Source organism: Chiloscyllium plagiosum, unplaced genomic scaffold (genome assembly GCF_037043375.1).
Source record: "Chiloscyllium plagiosum isolate Xiang-an unplaced genomic scaffold, Cpla_swu_hap1 HiC_scaffold_3, whole genome shotgun sequence".
Classification (NCBI taxonomy): domain Eukaryota; kingdom Metazoa; phylum Chordata; class Chondrichthyes; order Orectolobiformes; family Hemiscylliidae; genus Chiloscyllium; species Chiloscyllium plagiosum.
The window spans coordinates 62753415-62772242 of record NW_028270141.1 but is presented as its reverse complement, the minus strand read 5'-3'; the positions used below and the strand labels follow the sequence as shown (position 1 = coordinate 62772242).

The 18828-nt window shown below is 39.6% G+C and overlaps 1 protein-coding gene across 3 annotated transcripts in view; it reads right to left on the bottom strand.

The window, feature by feature from the left end:
• Nucleotides 1–18828, bottom strand: part of LOC122543725 (proto-oncogene tyrosine-protein kinase LCK) — a 108093-nt gene that overhangs the window by 75529 nt on the left and 13736 nt on the right. The window contains exon 1 of one of the 3 annotated variants that reach the window (XM_043682504.2): nucleotides 8465–8586. The exons of the other annotated variants lie outside the window; for them this stretch is intronic. The gene's annotated coding sequence lies outside the window, so the exon portion shown is untranslated. Of the gene's footprint in view, nucleotides 1–8464; nucleotides 8587–18828 lie in introns of those variants that run through there. 3 annotated transcript variants of the gene reach the window in all.

Sequence of the window (18828 nt, the reverse complement as noted above, 5' to 3'; positions counted from 1 at the left end):
CATCCTAGGACAAGCAAAACAGAGACACGCATGAGAATTCCTAGAAGCATGGCATTTCAACCAGAACTCTAACAACAAACACATTGAATTGGATCCCACCTCCTGAGAAAAATAACAGGAAATTATGTCACTACAGGAACTGACATCACCAACCCAAAGAAACCTAAACACATAATAAAAAGCAGGCCATACCACCAGTGCTTCATCCGGAGGCTCACTGATGATGTTACTTAGTATGGTGACGAAACATCTGAAAATAAAACCTTTCAGCTCAGCGAGCAAACTGACATCCGGAACCTCAATCTGAGTTACAAATCTTCTCAAAACTCGCAAGCATATTATGCTCTCCTGGTCTCATACTAAATTTATGCTATGATAGCGGTAAAAATGAACGGTACGTTTTCAACTTTCACCATCTTATTTTAATACATATGGTTTACAAAAGTGAAAAACACTGACTTAAAATGACTGTAATGATAACCTGTTCACAGGTAATGCAACATCATAGAGCTTTCAATAAATAAGAATCAGCTTAAATTGAAATTAACATTTTATCAAATTAACTAAATGCAGTCACTTAGATGTGTATCTCTTGTTTCAGTCACATCTTTCTTGAATGTTCACATAATGCAATGTAAGTCTAGCCTATTGTTTATCCAGTTGGAAGAAACAATGAAGCCAGATACAGGAATACACACAGGAATGGTATTTTGGGAACTATTTTTGGGCACAGCAGAAAAAAAAGGATGATAGATTTATAACAGCAAAAGTGGAAGGTTTGTTCTCTCTGTCTCTCCCTGTTTATCTCCCAGCCTCTTGGAGGACTATGCCTGGTAAACAGAAACATCCATTGAATGAGAACTCAAAGTTGTCTTTAAAATTTTGCCACTGCAGAGAATATGTCATAATTTAAACAACTGTAATCTCAAGTTAGTACTGAGACTCCTCTTTTTAAACTTCATACCTGTGTTTGTGAGCATGTTTGATGTTGTATTGTATTGTTGTTCCAGGGTTAATAACCAATAATATTTATCTTTCTTTCATTAAAAAAAAACATTGCAACTGACTCCTTCATTTTAGAACTAGCAAATTTCTTTTTAATTAAATATGATGCATGCTAAAAGTCATAAAAATCTTTATTTAAGCAAACTGAAGGGTGTTTAAAAGAGGGGAGCTGATTCTCAATCCTCCACACCTGGTTTTAACAGCAATTATTGCAATTAAGAAATGAGTATAATTCCACACAAAAAAAGCCTATCTGCTTCATCAGAGTTCTGAGCTCATTCAGATTTGAGCATTATAAACATAGAAAACATGCAGGAGGACGCCATTCAGCCCTTTGAGCCTATACCACCATTCAATATGATCATGGTTGATAATGCGATCTCAGTAACCCATTCCCACTTTCTCTCCATATCCCTTGATCCCTTTAGCTGCAATGGCCACGTCCAGCTTCCTGTGGGAGAGAATTCCACAGGTTGATAACTCTGAGTGAAGAAATACTTCCTCATCTCAGTCCCGAATGGCTTACTGTTTATTCTTAGACTGTGACCCCTAGTTGTGTACTACCCCAACATCGGGAACATTCTTCCCACATCTAGCCTGTCCAGTCCCATCAAGATTTTGTATGTTTCTATGAGATATCTCCTCATTCTTCTAAATTCCAGCAAGTACAAGTCCAGTCAATCCAGTCTTTCCTCATATGTCAATCCTGCCATCCTGGGAATGGATCTGGTGAACTTTTGCTAAATTCCCTCAACAGCAAGAATGTCCTTCCCTCATATGAGAAGACCAAAACTGCACATACTACTCAAGGTGTGGCCTCTCTAAGGCCCTATATAACTGCAGCAAGACATCCTTACTCTGATACTCAAATCCTCTCACTATGCAGGCCAGTATGCCATTGGCTTTCTTCACCACCTGCTGCACCTGCACACCAACCTTCAGCAATTGTTCCACCATGACACCCAGGTCTTGTTGCATCTTTTCCTAAACTGCTGCCATTGATAATAATCTGCCTTCCTGTTTTTGTGATCAAAGTGGATAACCTCATATTAATCCACATTATATTGCATTTTCCCACTCAGCCAGTCTGTCCAAGTCACCCGGCAGCTTCTTATCATCCTCCTCACAGCACGTGCTGCCACCCAGTTAGTGTCATCTGCAAATTAGGAGATACTGCATTCAATTCCTTCATCCAAATCGTTAATGTATATTGTGATCAGCTGGGATCCCAGCACTGAATCCTGCAGCACCCCACTCATCACTTCCTGCCACTCTAAAAAGGACATATCTATTCCAACTCTCTGCTTCCCTTCTGCCAACCAGCTCTCTATACAAAAGCATGACCATTTGACACCAAATTGATTAAAATATATATGCTTTTTTGGATATTCATAGAATAGTAAATGTCACTCTATGCATCTAAATAAAAGTAAAACTAAGTCCATAATACAGAATTTGTTAAAGAATACGATATATAACCAATAATAACGTCACTGTTTGCCGCACTTCTGTTTATACTCACTTGGTCATACATAACTTGAGTATTGCAAATAGACAAATGGACAAGCTTCTCATTTTGCACACATCAGGACAAAATCTTAAGAATACCAAGGGAATCTCAAAGGGAACAACCATTTATGTGGCATGGGAAGAAGGTGCTGATTAATTGACAAATGGAGTATGTTTAACAGAGGCATTTCCTTGGAAAATGCACTAAGGAATAGTTAACTGTCATTGTTTAATTTTAAATTTAATACTCTGATTGATCAACGATTTGCCATGAGGAATATACCAGTGAATGGCTGTCCCTCAAGCTTTGTTTACTTGAAAATATGTTTTTCTGTTCACAAAAAAAAGGCTCTGCCTGTAATTATAAGTAGTATCTAGCTGATGCTGGTGTGCCCATACTGTGAGACCAACTGATGATCTAAATTTGTTGCTAATGTAATTCTTCAGCAGACACCAGGACAGCAGCATCCTGTTAGAGGGGAATACCACCCGTGTTGATCGTGTATCGTAGCGGTATGAAATAGCTAGCTTATTGCAGGTGAAGTTAGCATTTAACCAAGATGTTACTATGCAGTGTACTATTCTCCCCTAATAGGTCATTGCTGTCAAACCAAAAAGATATGCAGCCTGCCATACAAATTAATAATGCGATAATATGATTTCAGTACCAGTATGATCGCAGATCATATCGAACAAGGTATTTACAACACAGTTAAAAATATAAACAATGGGAGAAAACAATTCACATCAGATGGGCAATTGTATTATTGATTTGTTTATTCAATGCAATTTAAATTTTGAGATACCAGTTGCCCAGACCATTTCCAAATTCAGAATTATGAGGTGTGTGGCTCTCGACCTTCTGCACAGCATTTCTCCCTTTTTAACTCTCAAAGTTATACATAAAAACAGATCATTGTATAGACATTTGTTCACTTCTATACTTTTTAAATTGTTTTTGGCATTTTGATTCCAACTAAACAGTTGATAAACAACAAGGTAAAGCAGCATTGCCTGCACAGAGGATTCATATCCTAATCCAAATGATGTCACTATATTTCTGAAAATGGATCATATCATCAAAATATGAACCGCCTTCTCAACTGAACCAAGTCCTTGAAATTCAACAATTTACTCAAGCTTCTTCAATTCACAATTCCTTATATTCAGAAATGTGCCTCGTGTTTGTCACATAGTCCTCACTGCTTTCTTTCACTAAAATGGTTTTCTTCCATAGTGGTAAAAATCCAACTACTGACCTAAAAATCTCACCATTTAGAGTACATCAACTCTGAGTATTTTTTCAGAAGTGATATCAATTTTAAAAAATGATTCAAATACCTCCTGGTCTTTGATTGAATTTCCGTAAGCCTACTTAGTAACGATGCTGAAAACTTGTTGCTGGAAAAGCGCAGCAGGTCAGGCAGCATCCAGGGAACAGGAGAATCGACGTTTCGGGCATAAGCCCTTCTTCGGGCTTATGCCTGAAACGTCGATTCTCCTGTTCCCTGGATGCTGCCTGACCTGCTGCGCTTTTCCAGCAACACATTTTCAGCTCTGATCTCCAGCATCTGCAGACCTCACTTTCTCCTACTTAGTAACGATGCTTTAAACCCTGCAGTTGTGAAGTGGCTTTCTCACAGCACATTGTAAATCTAAGTAAACCACATTACTGAGACATTTGTCTCATAAACTTATCACTTGGTTCAAATTTAAATCATAAAACAAGCTGGCTGGAAAACTGATATTAAAGGCAGGTTTCCTGTTTTGTTTAAATGCTGCACTTGTGTCTTTAAAAAGCTCACTTTGCTCTTTACTATGGTATTTGAACTGCCTACCCTTCCTAGAAAAAAACTTTCCATTTAAGTAACTACATTTTTACAACACCAGATAACAAAAATGTTAGAGAATAAAAATTCCTAAAAACAACATGTTTAGATTAATTTTTGAATTTTAATTAGTTGATTGGTTTTCTCATTGTGTGGGGTCTAGGGAAGTAACTTTCAGTTGTACAATGATTCGAGAGAAATTTATTTACAAGTAAATGTAGATAAAAGGATTTGGAGTGCCATACATCCAAAACATAAGTAGAACATACTAGAGATGTTTACTAGTCAACCAGTATTTAAAAGAGAACGATAGGTAAAACTTCAGGCACAACGTTTCATATGAAAACAAGAGGATTTGAATTACAGTTTCTGATCTGGATTAACCCAATTTTACAGCAGAAAATGGTGTCTCTTCAGTGGACGTTATGAGGAATGTCTTAAAGGTGTCTTCATTCAGCAGGCAACCTTTTCTTATTAAAGGTTGCTCATTCTAATAATATCTTTAGAAATCTTTCTTCTTAAGAAAGCAGTGGCTCGTGAAAACAAATCACCCTGGTCAAGAAGTAAACATTCATCTCATCAAGTTAGCTCTTTCCACAGATCACACATAATTTACCCCATCATGTCCTATCTATTGAATCTGTTGAAGGTTATTTAATTATTCTCTAAACCACAAAAAAACAACAAAAATAAGCACATTAGCTCCATCACGATCCACGTTAGCTTTAACCTGAAAAGGTCTCACTCTTTCTTGTCTAGTGCTGTGAAATACATACATTCATATCTGACTTTTCTTCATATTATAAACATACCATTGACAGACCCTTCACCATCTAAACAGTGCAGCAAAATACTGCATTTAAAATGCCAAGGCATAACAGGACCAAGCGCAGGTAAATGGGCTTCGTAAAGTTTGGTATCGGTTGGTTGGCATAGACATGGCTGGCTGCAGGACCTGTTTTGTGCTATATGACTCCACAACTAAAGATTGGAACATACAGGGAATTTTACAGAAGTGCCAATACCAAAAATCAAAGAACTCAAATGTTTGTTAAAAGCAAACACCTTGGAATTTAAAACCATTAATGCAAAGCTCAAAACGGGTTCACTGAAAAAAACGATGAATTTTATAAACCAACCTATTGCTAAGTTTGCAAAGTATTTATCAATAATTTTCATTACAAGAAACAAAAGGTGAGTACAATGTGGAATTCAGTTTAATATATTTGACAAGTGTGGTAAAGACAATGAAGAGGAAAAGAAGTGACTGAAAAATAACTTTCCTGAATCTATCAAAGCCATTTTTCCAAAGTCATAGAATGGGCAACATTGAATATACTATTACCATGCCATTGGAGAAAATGTAAAGGAAAATTAGACATGATAATCTGGTTAATTCATTATCATTACATATTTCTCCTCCTTGAGTTCACTGCTTGAAGGTAGGTCCAACTCACAGCAGCAAATCCTCCACCACTGAAGGCAGGTATTGAATCCACTCTAGCCAGAATGGGGATTGAACCCTGTGAAGTTAGCACCAACCTGAATCACACTGGTCATCCATGACACTGACATTAGAGACTCCAGCTTCTTTCTGTTGCCTGGCTAACCAGGCGTTTGATCCTGCTCTGATAGCTTGTCATCATAATTTATAAGGATTTGGAATTTGATATTCAAACTGTTTGGCTGCATTATGAACACATCTGCCTTGCCTTTTATATCCTGGAGTAGGTCTTAAACACAAAGATTCTAGCTCAGGGGCAAAGAAATGAGAACCCCTTTTTACACCATTGCCTAATGGTATAAAAAGTTATAATTAGATTTAACGAAGAAGAAATCATTTGAAGTCTTGAAAATGAAGCTATTCTTTATGTTTCTGTGAGATTCCAATAAACTTGAGATTAGGTAATTAGGTCACACTGAAATATGTACCAAATTAACATTTACATCCATGCGATTTCCTTCACAACCTCAAATCTCAAAACACATCATAGCCAAAGTAGTGTTGCAATGCAGTAAAATGCAGTGACTAATTTCCATATAAAAGAATCCATAAATAGCAATGAGATAAATAACTGGATAATCAGTTTTCTTGGTATTGTTTGTGAGATACATGTTATCCAAGACAACAGAAGAATTCCCCTGCCCTTATTCAAATAGTGCTGGAAGAAAGCAAAGGGGGCCATGTTTTAATCTTGTGACTGGAAATTAGTACTTTCCAAACTGCAGCACTCCCTCAGTAATTTACTGAAATGTCTGGCTTATATCTTCAGATTCTGGTGTGCATACAAATCTACATTCTACGAGTCCAAAGCTGAAGCTAACGCCAAAATACAAGATATTCTCACTTAAAGCTTTGATAGCTCTGTGATTATTTTACTGATGTAAAACATGCCCTTAAATATCCAACATGGTGAGAAGAATCCAGAAGAACATTCCACACCTGAAACTCACCATCCACTTTATTAATAAAAGCCCTTGCATTGAGGCCCAGATTGAAACCTGAAATATTTAAAGAATACACATCTGACCGTGAAATGCGCCCTTAATATTGCACTGAAGTGTCGGCTCAGATTGTTTGCCTCTCTTTCTGGTGAAGAGGTTTCAGCCTACAACCTTTTGATTCAGAGTTGACATCGCTTTCACTGAATCAAGGTTGTCATCTATCTGTTCTTATTTTTTTTTTAAAGACATTTTTAAATTAAAACGACTCAAATTGCTTCATGTTAATATTTGATTATCAAACAATATGATAGTACAAATAATGAAAGGAATCTTGTGGAGAACTCTGAAAAGATATTAAAATCTTCAAAAAAATTAGAATACTCCCCATATTAAAAAAAAGATATAATGTATGTAAAGAACGTGTCTTAGTTTATTGTTCCTAAACACAAATTTACTTCAGCAAAATTATAAAAGAAGAGGTCAGGATGATATGTTCAGCATCAAGATTCTATGTGTAAAAAGTTTAGTAGACAACAGAGTTAAGTGAGATTCAGTCTTTGCAGGTGCCATAGAAGTAGCGTATATCAATCAAAAAAATCAAAGCCAAGACAGACTGATCGTTTCTAAAGATCTAAATTATGTACACAAGCTGAGAGCGGAATTAATGGAATTGGAATTGGCTGTATGTAAGTGGAAGAGAATTTCAAAGAAGAAAAACTGCATTTATTACAAATGGAGTAAGATAAAGATATTTATATATTTTAAAAACTGTCATGCGAAATATACTTTGTCAGGTACAAATGAAAGGTATTATGGAAATATTTTGTACGGTGTGAGAGGATAGACCATAATCATTAGCTAAAAGGTCAAAAATTCCTTTGGGTGCTCACAGTGCTGGTATCTCAGAGATATTCAGGTAGAAGCTTGGTATTTAAGAACCAATCATTGGAATTTAATAAAGTACTGAATCCATGTGGAAATAAGATACATATTCAATGTTTAGCTTTCAAAATTTTATGTTATAACTTTACAAATAAGACAATTAAATAATTTATACCACTGCAACCCGGAGAATGAAAACAGCATTGCGCACCCAAAATATGGGGTCAACTGGAGGCTAATTTGTGAACAATCAAAAATGCAACAGATATCAATGGCACATGCAAAGTTTAACAGATAATTAGGTTAAATTAATTTTTAAAAACAGGATCCAACAAATACTTCTACTAGTCTGTAAATGTCATTGAGTGCTGGTTGTGCACCTCAACATCTGGTTTGCGCCCCAGTTTGTGTCAGTACGACACTCGGTTATGAAATACACTAGTTACATTAAAGCACCATAGAAAAACTTTAGAAAAATATTTTTGCACCAGCAAAAACACAAGATAGTTCTCCTCATATTACATGCAGGGATGCCCTTTTATGAGAATGGAGTGATCAAATTATTTTTCAACAAAGGGTAGATTGATTTTAAATTCGTTCATTCTAAATATAGTCGGAAGAATTTTCATTTGCATCTCATAATAAATAACTTCAGGCACATCCAAATACAGAGATCGAAGGAAGGAAACAAGCTATTTCACAACTAGTTAGTAAAACAGTACTACTATTAGCAGTATATTTGATATTATGGAATACATCATACATTTTCCAGACTTATTTTCCATTTCACTTACCTTTTCGAATTCCTCTTTTTCCCTTTTATCCAGAATATCAATTTTAAACACACCTAATTTCTTCCAAATTCTGAAGCACTTAACATAAGGAAGAAAATCTTCCTTTGCACCAGCTCGTCCTGATAGACGAGAATGCTTGCATATGACGGTTAGTTCTTGTCCATGTCAGAATTTCGCACAGTACCTGAGTCCTCCCTCAAATGATGAGGTTAAGAAACATTTATCTATGATTTTAACCCAGTTCACCAGTTGAGGTCCAATATATATATTTTTATCTTGCACCATTAGGCCTGGACTCCCACGATCCCACATCTCGGTAAATGTCGCAACGAATGTGTTGTTTTATTTGGTTTGATCTCAAACTGGCTGCAACCTGATAGCATTTAAAACAAATGTGACAAAATATTTAGGAACGTGCTTCCTGCTGTGAAACATATAGCATGAGTCTTGAAGGTTGGTGGTGGCAGAATAATTGCAAATAAAATCTACAGTACTTAGAGTCCAAGATCTTTCCATAGTAACCATTAATGGGGAAAGATCATTTGGAGATGATAAGCTATGTCCCAATGTATATGAGGAGAAATTGATAAACAATTGTGTCTTTAAACAACCCAGCCAGTTTAAAGTAATTTCCCTGGTCCCAGCAAGCAAATTTAATTTTACATCTTAAATAAAAGCAAAACACTGCTAATGTTAGAAAACTGAAAAAGGCTATAGAAACTCAATGGGTCTGGCAGGATTTGTGGTAAGAGAAATTAAGTTACAAATGGAGAGTCCTTTAAGGTTTTGAAGAAGAGCTACATCAGACTCAATACACTAACTCTGGTTGACAGAATTACTGTTTTGAGTGTGATATGGCTTTTCACGGTCATTAGATGCCTCATTGCATTTTATATTTTTTGTAGATAATGTGGTAGCATAAGGAATGCAGGAGCTATTTTGTGTATCGTAAACTCACACAAACTGCAATCTGATAGTGACCAGATAATCTGTTTTGTGATGTTGATTCTGAGATAAATATTGGCTAGGACCCAAGAACAACTTTTCTGCACTTCATCAAAATAATGCTTTAAAATCTTACGCAACCACCAAAGAATTCAAAAGAGAATTAAATATTGGGAGTTGGTGATGTCGTAGCAATGTCACTTGGTTCAAAATGCAGTTCTGGATCAATGGTGCTGGAAGAGCACAGCAGTTCAGGCAGCATCGAGGTGCTTCAGCAAAATCAACGTTTCGAGCAAAAGCCCTTCATCAGGAATAAAGGCAGAGAGCCTGAAGCGTGGAGAGATAAGCTAGGGGAGGGTGGGGGTGGGGAGAGAGTAGCATAGAGTACAATGGGCGAGTGGGGGAGGAGATGAAGGTGATAGGTCAGGGAGAAGAGGGTGGAGTGGATAGGTGGAAAAGGAGCTAGGCAGGTCGGACAAGTCCGGACAAGTCAAGGGGACTGGAAGTTTGAAACTAGGATGAGGTGGAGGAAGGAGGAATGAGGGAGCTGTGCAGTTCACCTACTCTCTTGAAACAGTATTTTGCGACCCAAAAGAGCAGAAGGTGAAATTTAGAATTACAAGTTAATGACACTTGACTATGATTTATTGTTACAAAAACTTGGGACCTCAAGAGGAAACATAATTGATTATCCACTTGGCAATTGTAGTTGAAGGTGGATGCTTTAGCTTTATCTTTTGTACTGATATGCTGGACTCCCCTATAGACTTCTTCCCGATGTTCTTTAGGAGAGGAAATTTGCCATCCTAATGTGGTCTGGCCTACATGATTCAAAAGCCCTACATGGATCAATTGCTTCCTGATGAAGGGCTTTTGCCCGAAACGTCGATTTTGCTGAAGCTCCTTGATGCTGCCTGAATTGCTGTGCTCTTCCAGCACCATTGATCCAGAATCTGGTTTCCAGCATCTGCAGTCATTGTTTTTACCTTGTTTTCTGAAATATCCCAATAACCCATTCAGCTGCGTCAAATCACTACAATGTCGAAAGAAAGCAATGACTTGGATGGACAAGCCAACATTAACCAAAGAACCATGAAGGATTATGTCAAACATAGATTTGTTAACACTGAAAAGTACTCTGGGGTCTTGTGCCAAAATTAGCAGAGTTGTCCCACAGATTAGTCAAGCAATATTCTGATATAGTCATGTTTACAGAATCATCTCGCAGTCACACCATTATCATCACTCGGTATGTCCAGTCCTACTGGCAAAATTGCCCACCAGAGGAAGTAGCACAGTGGTATATAGTTAGGAGGGAGTTGCTCTGGGAGTCCTCAACATTGACATCAGATTCTATAAAGTACCATGACATCAAGCCAAACATGACAAGGATACTGATTACCTGATCCTGCTGATTACTACATATCACATTCCTAACCACTTTTGACTGATGATTCATTACTTCTCCATTTGAGAATAAGCCACTGTGGACAATCAGCAGCTACAGAAATTTTTCAAACTATAATTTACAAGCTACTATGAGCATTTCCTTCACTCTACTATTACCATCAAGTTGTGAAACCAACTCTGATTTAATGAAGAAAACAGGAGAGCTTGCCTGGAGCAGCATCAGGTATACCTAAAAATGAGCTGTCAACTCAGTGAAGCTACAATGCACAACTAATTGCATGCCAAGTAGCAAAAACAGAATGTAACAGACATGGCTATGGGGGACAAGACTAGAGTGGTGCTGGAGAAGCACAGCAGGTCAGGCAGCATCTGAGGAGCAAGAAAATTGACGTTTCGGGCAGGAGCCCTTCATCAGGAAGGAGTCTATGGGGGAGTCCAGTGTATCAGTACAAAAGATAAAGCTGAAGCATCCATCTTCAACTAGAATTGCCAAGTGGATAATCAATTATGTTTCCTCTTGAGGTCCCAAGTATCACAATTGTAAGTCTTTAACCAATTCAATTCACTTCATGTGCTATCAAGAAACAGCTGAAGGCATTGCATATTGGCTATGGGCCCTTATCACATTCCAGCAATTGTCCTCAAGATTTGTTTCCTTGAACTAGCTGGACCCCAAACCATCTGTCCCCGTTCAGTTACAATACAAGCATCCAGCCAGCAATTTGGACAATTGTTCGGCTATGTCCTGTGCACAAACAACAGTATTCAAGAGGCAGCTAGATGTAGCACTTGGGGTGAATGAGATCAAAGGTCATAGGGAGAAAGCAGGATTAGGCTATTGAGTTTGACAATTAGCCACGATTGTGATGAATGGCAAAGTAGACTGAAAAGGCCAAATGGCCCTCTCCTGCTAATATAATTCTATGTTTCTATGTTTCACACTCATCTAGTCAATTATGTTGAATCAGTCTATTCTTGAACATCAGCAACAAGTCATCAACTATGAAACTGCACTTGAAAAGGAATAACTTGCTCTGACACTCAGTTCAGGTTCCACCAGGCTAATCAGCTCCTGGTCTTATTATATCCTTCATTCAAACACAAGTAAAAGAGTTGAACCCCTGGTGTGAGATGAAATAGAATGGCTCTTGACATCAAGGTTAACCTTTTACCAAGTATGGCATCAGGGAGTCTCAGCAAAACTGAAGTCCATGGGTCTCAGGAAGAAAACTTTTCCCTGTTTGGACATATATTTAGCACTATGAAGATGCTTGTAGTTGTTGAAGGTCAGTCATTTCAGTTCCAGAGCATCTCTGCAAGAGTTCCTCAGGGTAATGTCCTAGGCGCAAATATCTTCAACTGCTTCAACAACGTAAGGTCAGAAATGGAGATTTTTATGGAAGATTGCACAATGGTCATCACAATTCACAATACGCAGATGTTGAAGCAGTATGTATCTAAATGCAATAAGACCAGGAGAATATCGAGGCTCAGACTGATTGGTGAGAACTAACATTCACACCATACAAGTACCAGCTAATGGTCTTCTTCAACAAGAGAGAACTAGCCATCATCCCTAGATCATCAATGACATTACCAACACTAAACCTCATATAAAACACCCCAATTGATTGACACCCCATTCACGACATTCAACCCTTCAGTAATGATGCACAGTGGCAACAGTATGTACCACCTACAAGATACACTGCAGTAATTCATCAAGACTCCTTCAACAGCACTGTCCAAACCCATGAGGTTTACCAAACAAAAAGAAGTAGCTACTGAAATCCAATCACCTACAATTCTCTTCAAAGCCACACATCATCTTGACTTGGAACTATACCACCATTCCTTAATTGTTGCTAAGGCAAAATCTTAGAACTTCCTCCCTAACAGCAATATGGATGCACTTACCCAATCCAGTGGTTCAAGAAGGCAGTTCACCTTCACCTTCTCCAGGGTAATTAGGGGTGGACAATAGATGTTGACCAAATCAGCGACACCCATATTTCATGAATGAATGTTTTAAAAACCATGAAATATTGCTCTAACTCTAAGCCCCATTCCTTAAATATTGAATTCATTCATTTTTCTGGCAATAGTTTGTAAGTAAGTTAGTCTGTTCACAAACTTGGCATTACATTTAACTCTGAAATAAGCTTTCAACCTTTATCATACCATGAAGGCCACCTACTTCCATTTCTGTAAGTTCTCAGCTCATTTGTCAATGTAATCATCATTCTTGGGTTTTACCTCCAGATTCAATTAATCCAATACACATCTGACTGGCCTCGCATAGTTTTCCACAAAAAAACTTAAGGCCAAGAAACCAATCTGCCCATGGCTTAAATTGCAATAATTCCTGGTATAAATGCCACCCATGTGTGTGCTAACTTACATTGGCCCCCAGTCAACCTCTTGATTTTGAAAGCAGAGGTAGAAGGTCTCTTATTAGCAGAATAAATGTTTGGTCAATAACATCACCAATAATCTCCCAAAAAACAGTAAACAACCCTCATACAAATTTCAATCATTCACGTTTTTGTGCTGCATTAATTGATTTCAGCATTTAATCATTCAACATAATCTCTCCTTCTATGCTTTAAAGTCATATTGTTTTCTAATGTTCCTGTGAAGCACTTTGAGACATTTAATAATGTTAAAGCTACAGTACTGCTGTTATTGTTAATTCACTGGTCTGATGAAGAGACACACCTAAACATTAATCTGTCTCTGTGTAAAGATGGATTGGCCTGCTATATATATCTATAACTTCCATATTACATTGTTCATCTCAGCAATAGCTATTCAATCTATGTAATTCAGATGTCATTGTAACTCTTTACCTCAATCTAAGGAACTAGATAGGAAATTAAACCACATTGTTCAAAATTATTTGTTGGGTGTTTAAATTATTTGTTGGGATGTGGGCACTGCTGGCATCTGTAGCCCATCCTTAACTGCTCTGGAATTGAATAGACATATCAGAAGACAGTTAAGGGTTAATCACATTGCCATGGGTCTAGAATCACATCTAGGCCAGATCAAGTAAAGATTACAGATTTCCTTCCTTTATAACTATTGATGCTGGTTTCATGGTCAACCTTATTGATATTTATTTTGAAGATTTATTGATTGAACTAAAATTCTATCAGCTTGAGCTTTCAGATTACTAGTATAGCAACATTATTGCTATGCTGCTGTTTCTGCTTAGTTCTGTCCAGATTTCATTATTGAAAACTCAACCTAACTATTCTAATTCCATTTTCCATTTTCCAGCACTTGGCTCATTGTCGTGTATGCCTTGGCATCCGAAATATGCCTTAAATATTATGAGGGTTTCTGCCTCTATCATCCTTACAGGAAGTGAGTCCCACCAACTGCTGGTGAAAAAAATTTCCTCCCATCTCTTCTAAACCTCCTCCCCCTTACCTTAAATCTATGCCCCTTGGTCATTGCTCCCTCCACCAAGGACAAAAAATCCTTCATGTCTATTATATCTATGCCCCTCACAATTTTATACAACTCGCTCGGTCTCCTCTGCTCCAAGGAAAACAACCCCAGTCTATTCAATTTCTTTTCATAACTAGAACTCTCCAGTCCTGACAACATTCCGGAAAAAAATAACTGCAGCTGCCTCCCTAGTGTAATCATACCCCTCCTAAAATGTGGGCTCCAGAATTGCACACAATACTCTAGCTGTGGTCGAACCAATCTTTTACAGAGTTCCAGCACAACATGCCTGTTCTTAAAATACATGCCTCAGCTAATAATGGTATGTATCCTATATGACTTCTTAAACACTTCATCTACATGTCCTGATGCCTTAAGAGACCAGTGCAATGCATACCGCTGATTCTCAGTCTTCACAAGGTCTTATAAAATTATTAGATTGTTATGGTTAGAGATCTACCAAAAGCTATCCATGAAATGGTTTCTTCCTCTATGAAATTATTTTTCAATAAACAGCCTATTGCGATAAGATGATAGTCATTATAATGAGAAAATAATTTTTACAAACTGTACATAGATTACACATGATATTTAAAATGTAACACTTCATTCTAATAAAAAGATCATAGCATTAAATGGCTCATAAATTAAATCCATTATCAAATAAGGTGCACAGGGCTAAATAACTGTTGGTGATGTTACAGCACGTGATTCATGTTTTTATATCAAGTTCCTAACTCGCCCATTTGAATTGAATCGCTCCTTCTAGATGATAGAGATCACAAAATTAAAACAGAAAGTGCTGGAAAAACTTAGCAGGTCTGGCAGGTGTGGAGAGAAAAAAAGTCACATTTTTTGTCTGATATGATGCTTTTTGTTTCCCAGGAAGTCATACCAGATTCAAAACATTAACCTTGTTTCTCATAGATTCATAAACACTTACAACTCAGGAGGGGGTCATCGTGTCAGTAGAGATCCAGTTATACTAACCCATTTCCTGGAGGCTATGGCAATGCAAGTGAATCTATAAATGCTGTTTAAATATTATGAGAGTTTCTGACTCACTCATTCAGCCAGTTCCAGGCTCCCACCTGACTCTGAGTGAAAACATTTCACCTCAATTCTCTGCTTCCTACCTCTTAGTTTACTTTTATGTCCCTTGGTTATTGATCTGTCTACTTTTTCTCTCCACAGATGCTGCCCACACCTGCTGAGTTTCTCCAGAATTTTGTGTGCTTATTTCACATCTCCAGAATATGCAGTACTGTGCTTTTAAATGGTATAGGTCAAGATTTAGAAAGTGCTATCAAAGAATTCTTGGTGAGTTATCACAATGCATATCGCAGATGGTACATATACTGCCACTGTACATCAATGAAGGGAGTGAATGTTCAAGGTGGTGGATAAGGTGCTAATCAAATGGGCTGCTTTGTCTTGGATGGTGTCAAGCTTCTTAAGAGTTGCTGGAGCTGCATCCATTCAGGCAAATGAGGAGTATTCCATCACACTCCTGGCCCGTGCCTAGTAAGTGGACAGGCACGAGGGATATGGAAGGTGAATTACTCGCTGCAAAACCTTTAGCCTCTGACCAGCTTTCATAATCACAGTATTTATTTGGCTAGTCCAGTTCAGTTTTTGGTCAATGGTCAACCACAGTGATGCTGACATCATTGAACGCCAAGAGGTGATGGTCAAGATTCTTTCTCGTTGAAGATGGCTGTTCCCTGGCAATTGTATGATGTAAATGTTACTTACCATATTTTTGCCCAATCCTTGATGTTTAGATTACAGTAGTGCTGGAAAAGCACAGCAGGCCAGGCAGCATCAGAGTCACAGGAAAATTGACCTTTCGGGCAAAAGCTCTTCATCAGGAATGAGGATGGGAGCCTTGGGGCTGGAGAGATAAATGGGAGGGGGTGGGGCTAGGGAGAAGGTAGCTGAGAGTGCAATAGGTGGATGGAGGTGAGGGTAAAGATGATAGATCAGAGAGGAGGGTGGAGCAAATAGGTGGGAAGGAGGATTGAGAGGTAGAACAGGATATGAGGATGGTGCTGAGCTGGAAGGTTGGAACTGGGGTAAGGTGGGAATAGGAGAAATGAGGAAATTGGTGAAGTCCACATTGATGCCATGAGGTTGAAGGGTCCTGAGGCAGAAGATGAGGCGTTGTCCCTCCAGGCGTCGAGTGGGGAGGGAGTCGCGATGGAGGAGGCCCAGGACCTGCATGTCCTTGGCAGAGTAGGAGGGGGAGTTGAAATGTTCGGCCACAGGGCTGTGGGGTTGATTGGCACGATTACCCGGAGAAGTTCTCTGGCACGCCCTGCGAGAAGGTGTCCGGTCTCCTGGAAGAGACTGCATCAGGAGCAACGGATACAATAAATAACGTGTGGAAGTGCAAGTGAAACTGTGGAAGGCTCCTTTAGGGCTTTGGACAGAGATGAGGGGGGAGGTGTGGGTGCAGGTTTTGCAATTCCTGCGGTGGCAGGGGAAGGTGCCAGGAGGGGAGGGTGGGTTGTAGGGGGCATGGTCCTAACCAGGTAGTCACTGGGAGAACGGTCTTTGCGGAAAGCGGATAGGAGTGGGGAGAGAAATATGTCCCTAGTGGTGGGGTCTGTTTGTAGGTGGCAGAAATGTCAGCGGATAATGTGATTTATGCTGTGGTTGGTGGGGTGAAAGGTGAGGACCAAGGGGGTTCTGTCCTTGTTGCGGTTGGAGGGGTAGGGTGCAAGTCGGAGGTGCGAGACATGGATGAGATGCATTGGAGGGCATCCTCAACCACATGGGAAGGGAAATTGTGGTCTTTAAAGAAGAAGGCCATCTGGTGTGTTCTGTGGTGGAACTGGTCCTCCTGGAAATTGGGAGGAATTGGGAATACGGGATAGCATTTTTGCAGGAGTTAGGGTGAGAGGAGGTGGGTTTGTAGAAAATGTCAGTGTTGAGTCAGTCATCGTTGACGGAGATGGAGAGGTCCAGGAAGGGGAGGGAGGTGTCAGAGAGGGTCCAAGTAAATTTAATGTCGGGGTGTAATGTGTTGGTGAAGTTGATGAACTGTTCAACCTCCTCATGGGAGCACGAAGTGGCGCCAATGCAGTCATCAGTATAGTGGAGGAAAAGATAGGGAGTGGTGCCAGTGTAACTCCACAAGATGGACTGTTCTATGTAGCCGACAAAGAAACAGGCAAGCTGGGACCCATGCAGGTGTCCATGGTTATTCCTTTTGTCTGGAGGAAGTGGGAAGATTCGAAGGAGAAATTATTGAGGGTGAGGACCAGTTCAGCCAAATGAATAAGAATGTCAGTGGAAAGGTACTGGTGGGGATGTCGGGAGAGGAAGATACGGAGGGCTTGGTGGCCCTGGTCATGGAGGATGGAGGTGTAGAGGGACTGGATGTCCATGGTAAAGATAAGGCATTAGGGGCTGGGGAAATGGAAGTCTTAAAGGAGGTGCAGGGTGTGGGTGGTGTCCTGAACGTATGTGGGGAGTTCCTGGACCAGGTGAGAATAGGACAGTATTGAGGTAGGTGGAGATGCATTCAGTGAGGTAGGAACAGGCTGAGATGATGGGTCGGCTGGTGTAGTCAGGTTTGTGGACATCCATGAAAGTTTCACCTGCACTTCCACATGTTATTTATTGTATCAGTTGCTCCCGATGCAGTCTCCTCAACTTTGGGGAGACCAGACGTCTTCTAGCAGAGCACGTCAGAGAACATCCCAGGGACACCCACACCAATCAACCCCACTGCCCTGTGGCAGACCATTTCAACTCCCCCTCCCACTCTACCGAGGACATACAGGTCCTGGGCCTCTTCCATCGCCACTCCCTCACCACCTGACGTCTGGAGGAACAACGGCTCATTTTCCACCTCGGGACCCTTCAACCCCATGGCATCATTGTGGACCACCGGTTTCCTAATTTCTCCTACTCCCACCTTACCCCAGTTCCAACCTTCCAGCTCAGGACTGTCCTCATGACTTGCCCAACCTGTCAATCTTCCTTCCTACCTATCCACTTCACTCTCTTCTCTGACTTATCACCTTTACCCCCACCTCCATCCACCTGTTGCACTCTCAACTACCTTCTCCCTAGGTTCACGCCCCTCCCAATCATCTCTCCACCCCAAGGCTCCCAGCCTCATTCCTAATGAAGGGCTTTTGCCTGAAAGGTCGATTTTCCTGTTCCTCAGATGATACCTAACCTGCTGTGCTTTTCCAGCACCACTCTAATCTTGACTCTAATCTCCAGCATCTGCAGTACTCATTTTCGCCAAACCTTGATGTTGCCCAGATCTTGCAGTATATATGGACATGAATTCCCCAATACTGAGGAGTTTGGAATGTTGTTGAGTATTGTACAATCACCAGCAAACTTCCCTACTTTTAAACTTACGGAGGGAAGTAACTAAAGATGATTGGTCCGAGGACACTATCCTTAGGAAGGGGATCTTGAAGCAGCATGGTAGTGAGCTAGGAGACCTAGGTTCAAGTCGACCTGCTCCTGGGTACAATAACGCCCCTGAACAAGTTGAAATATAAAATACAGCGAAGAACACCTGAAAT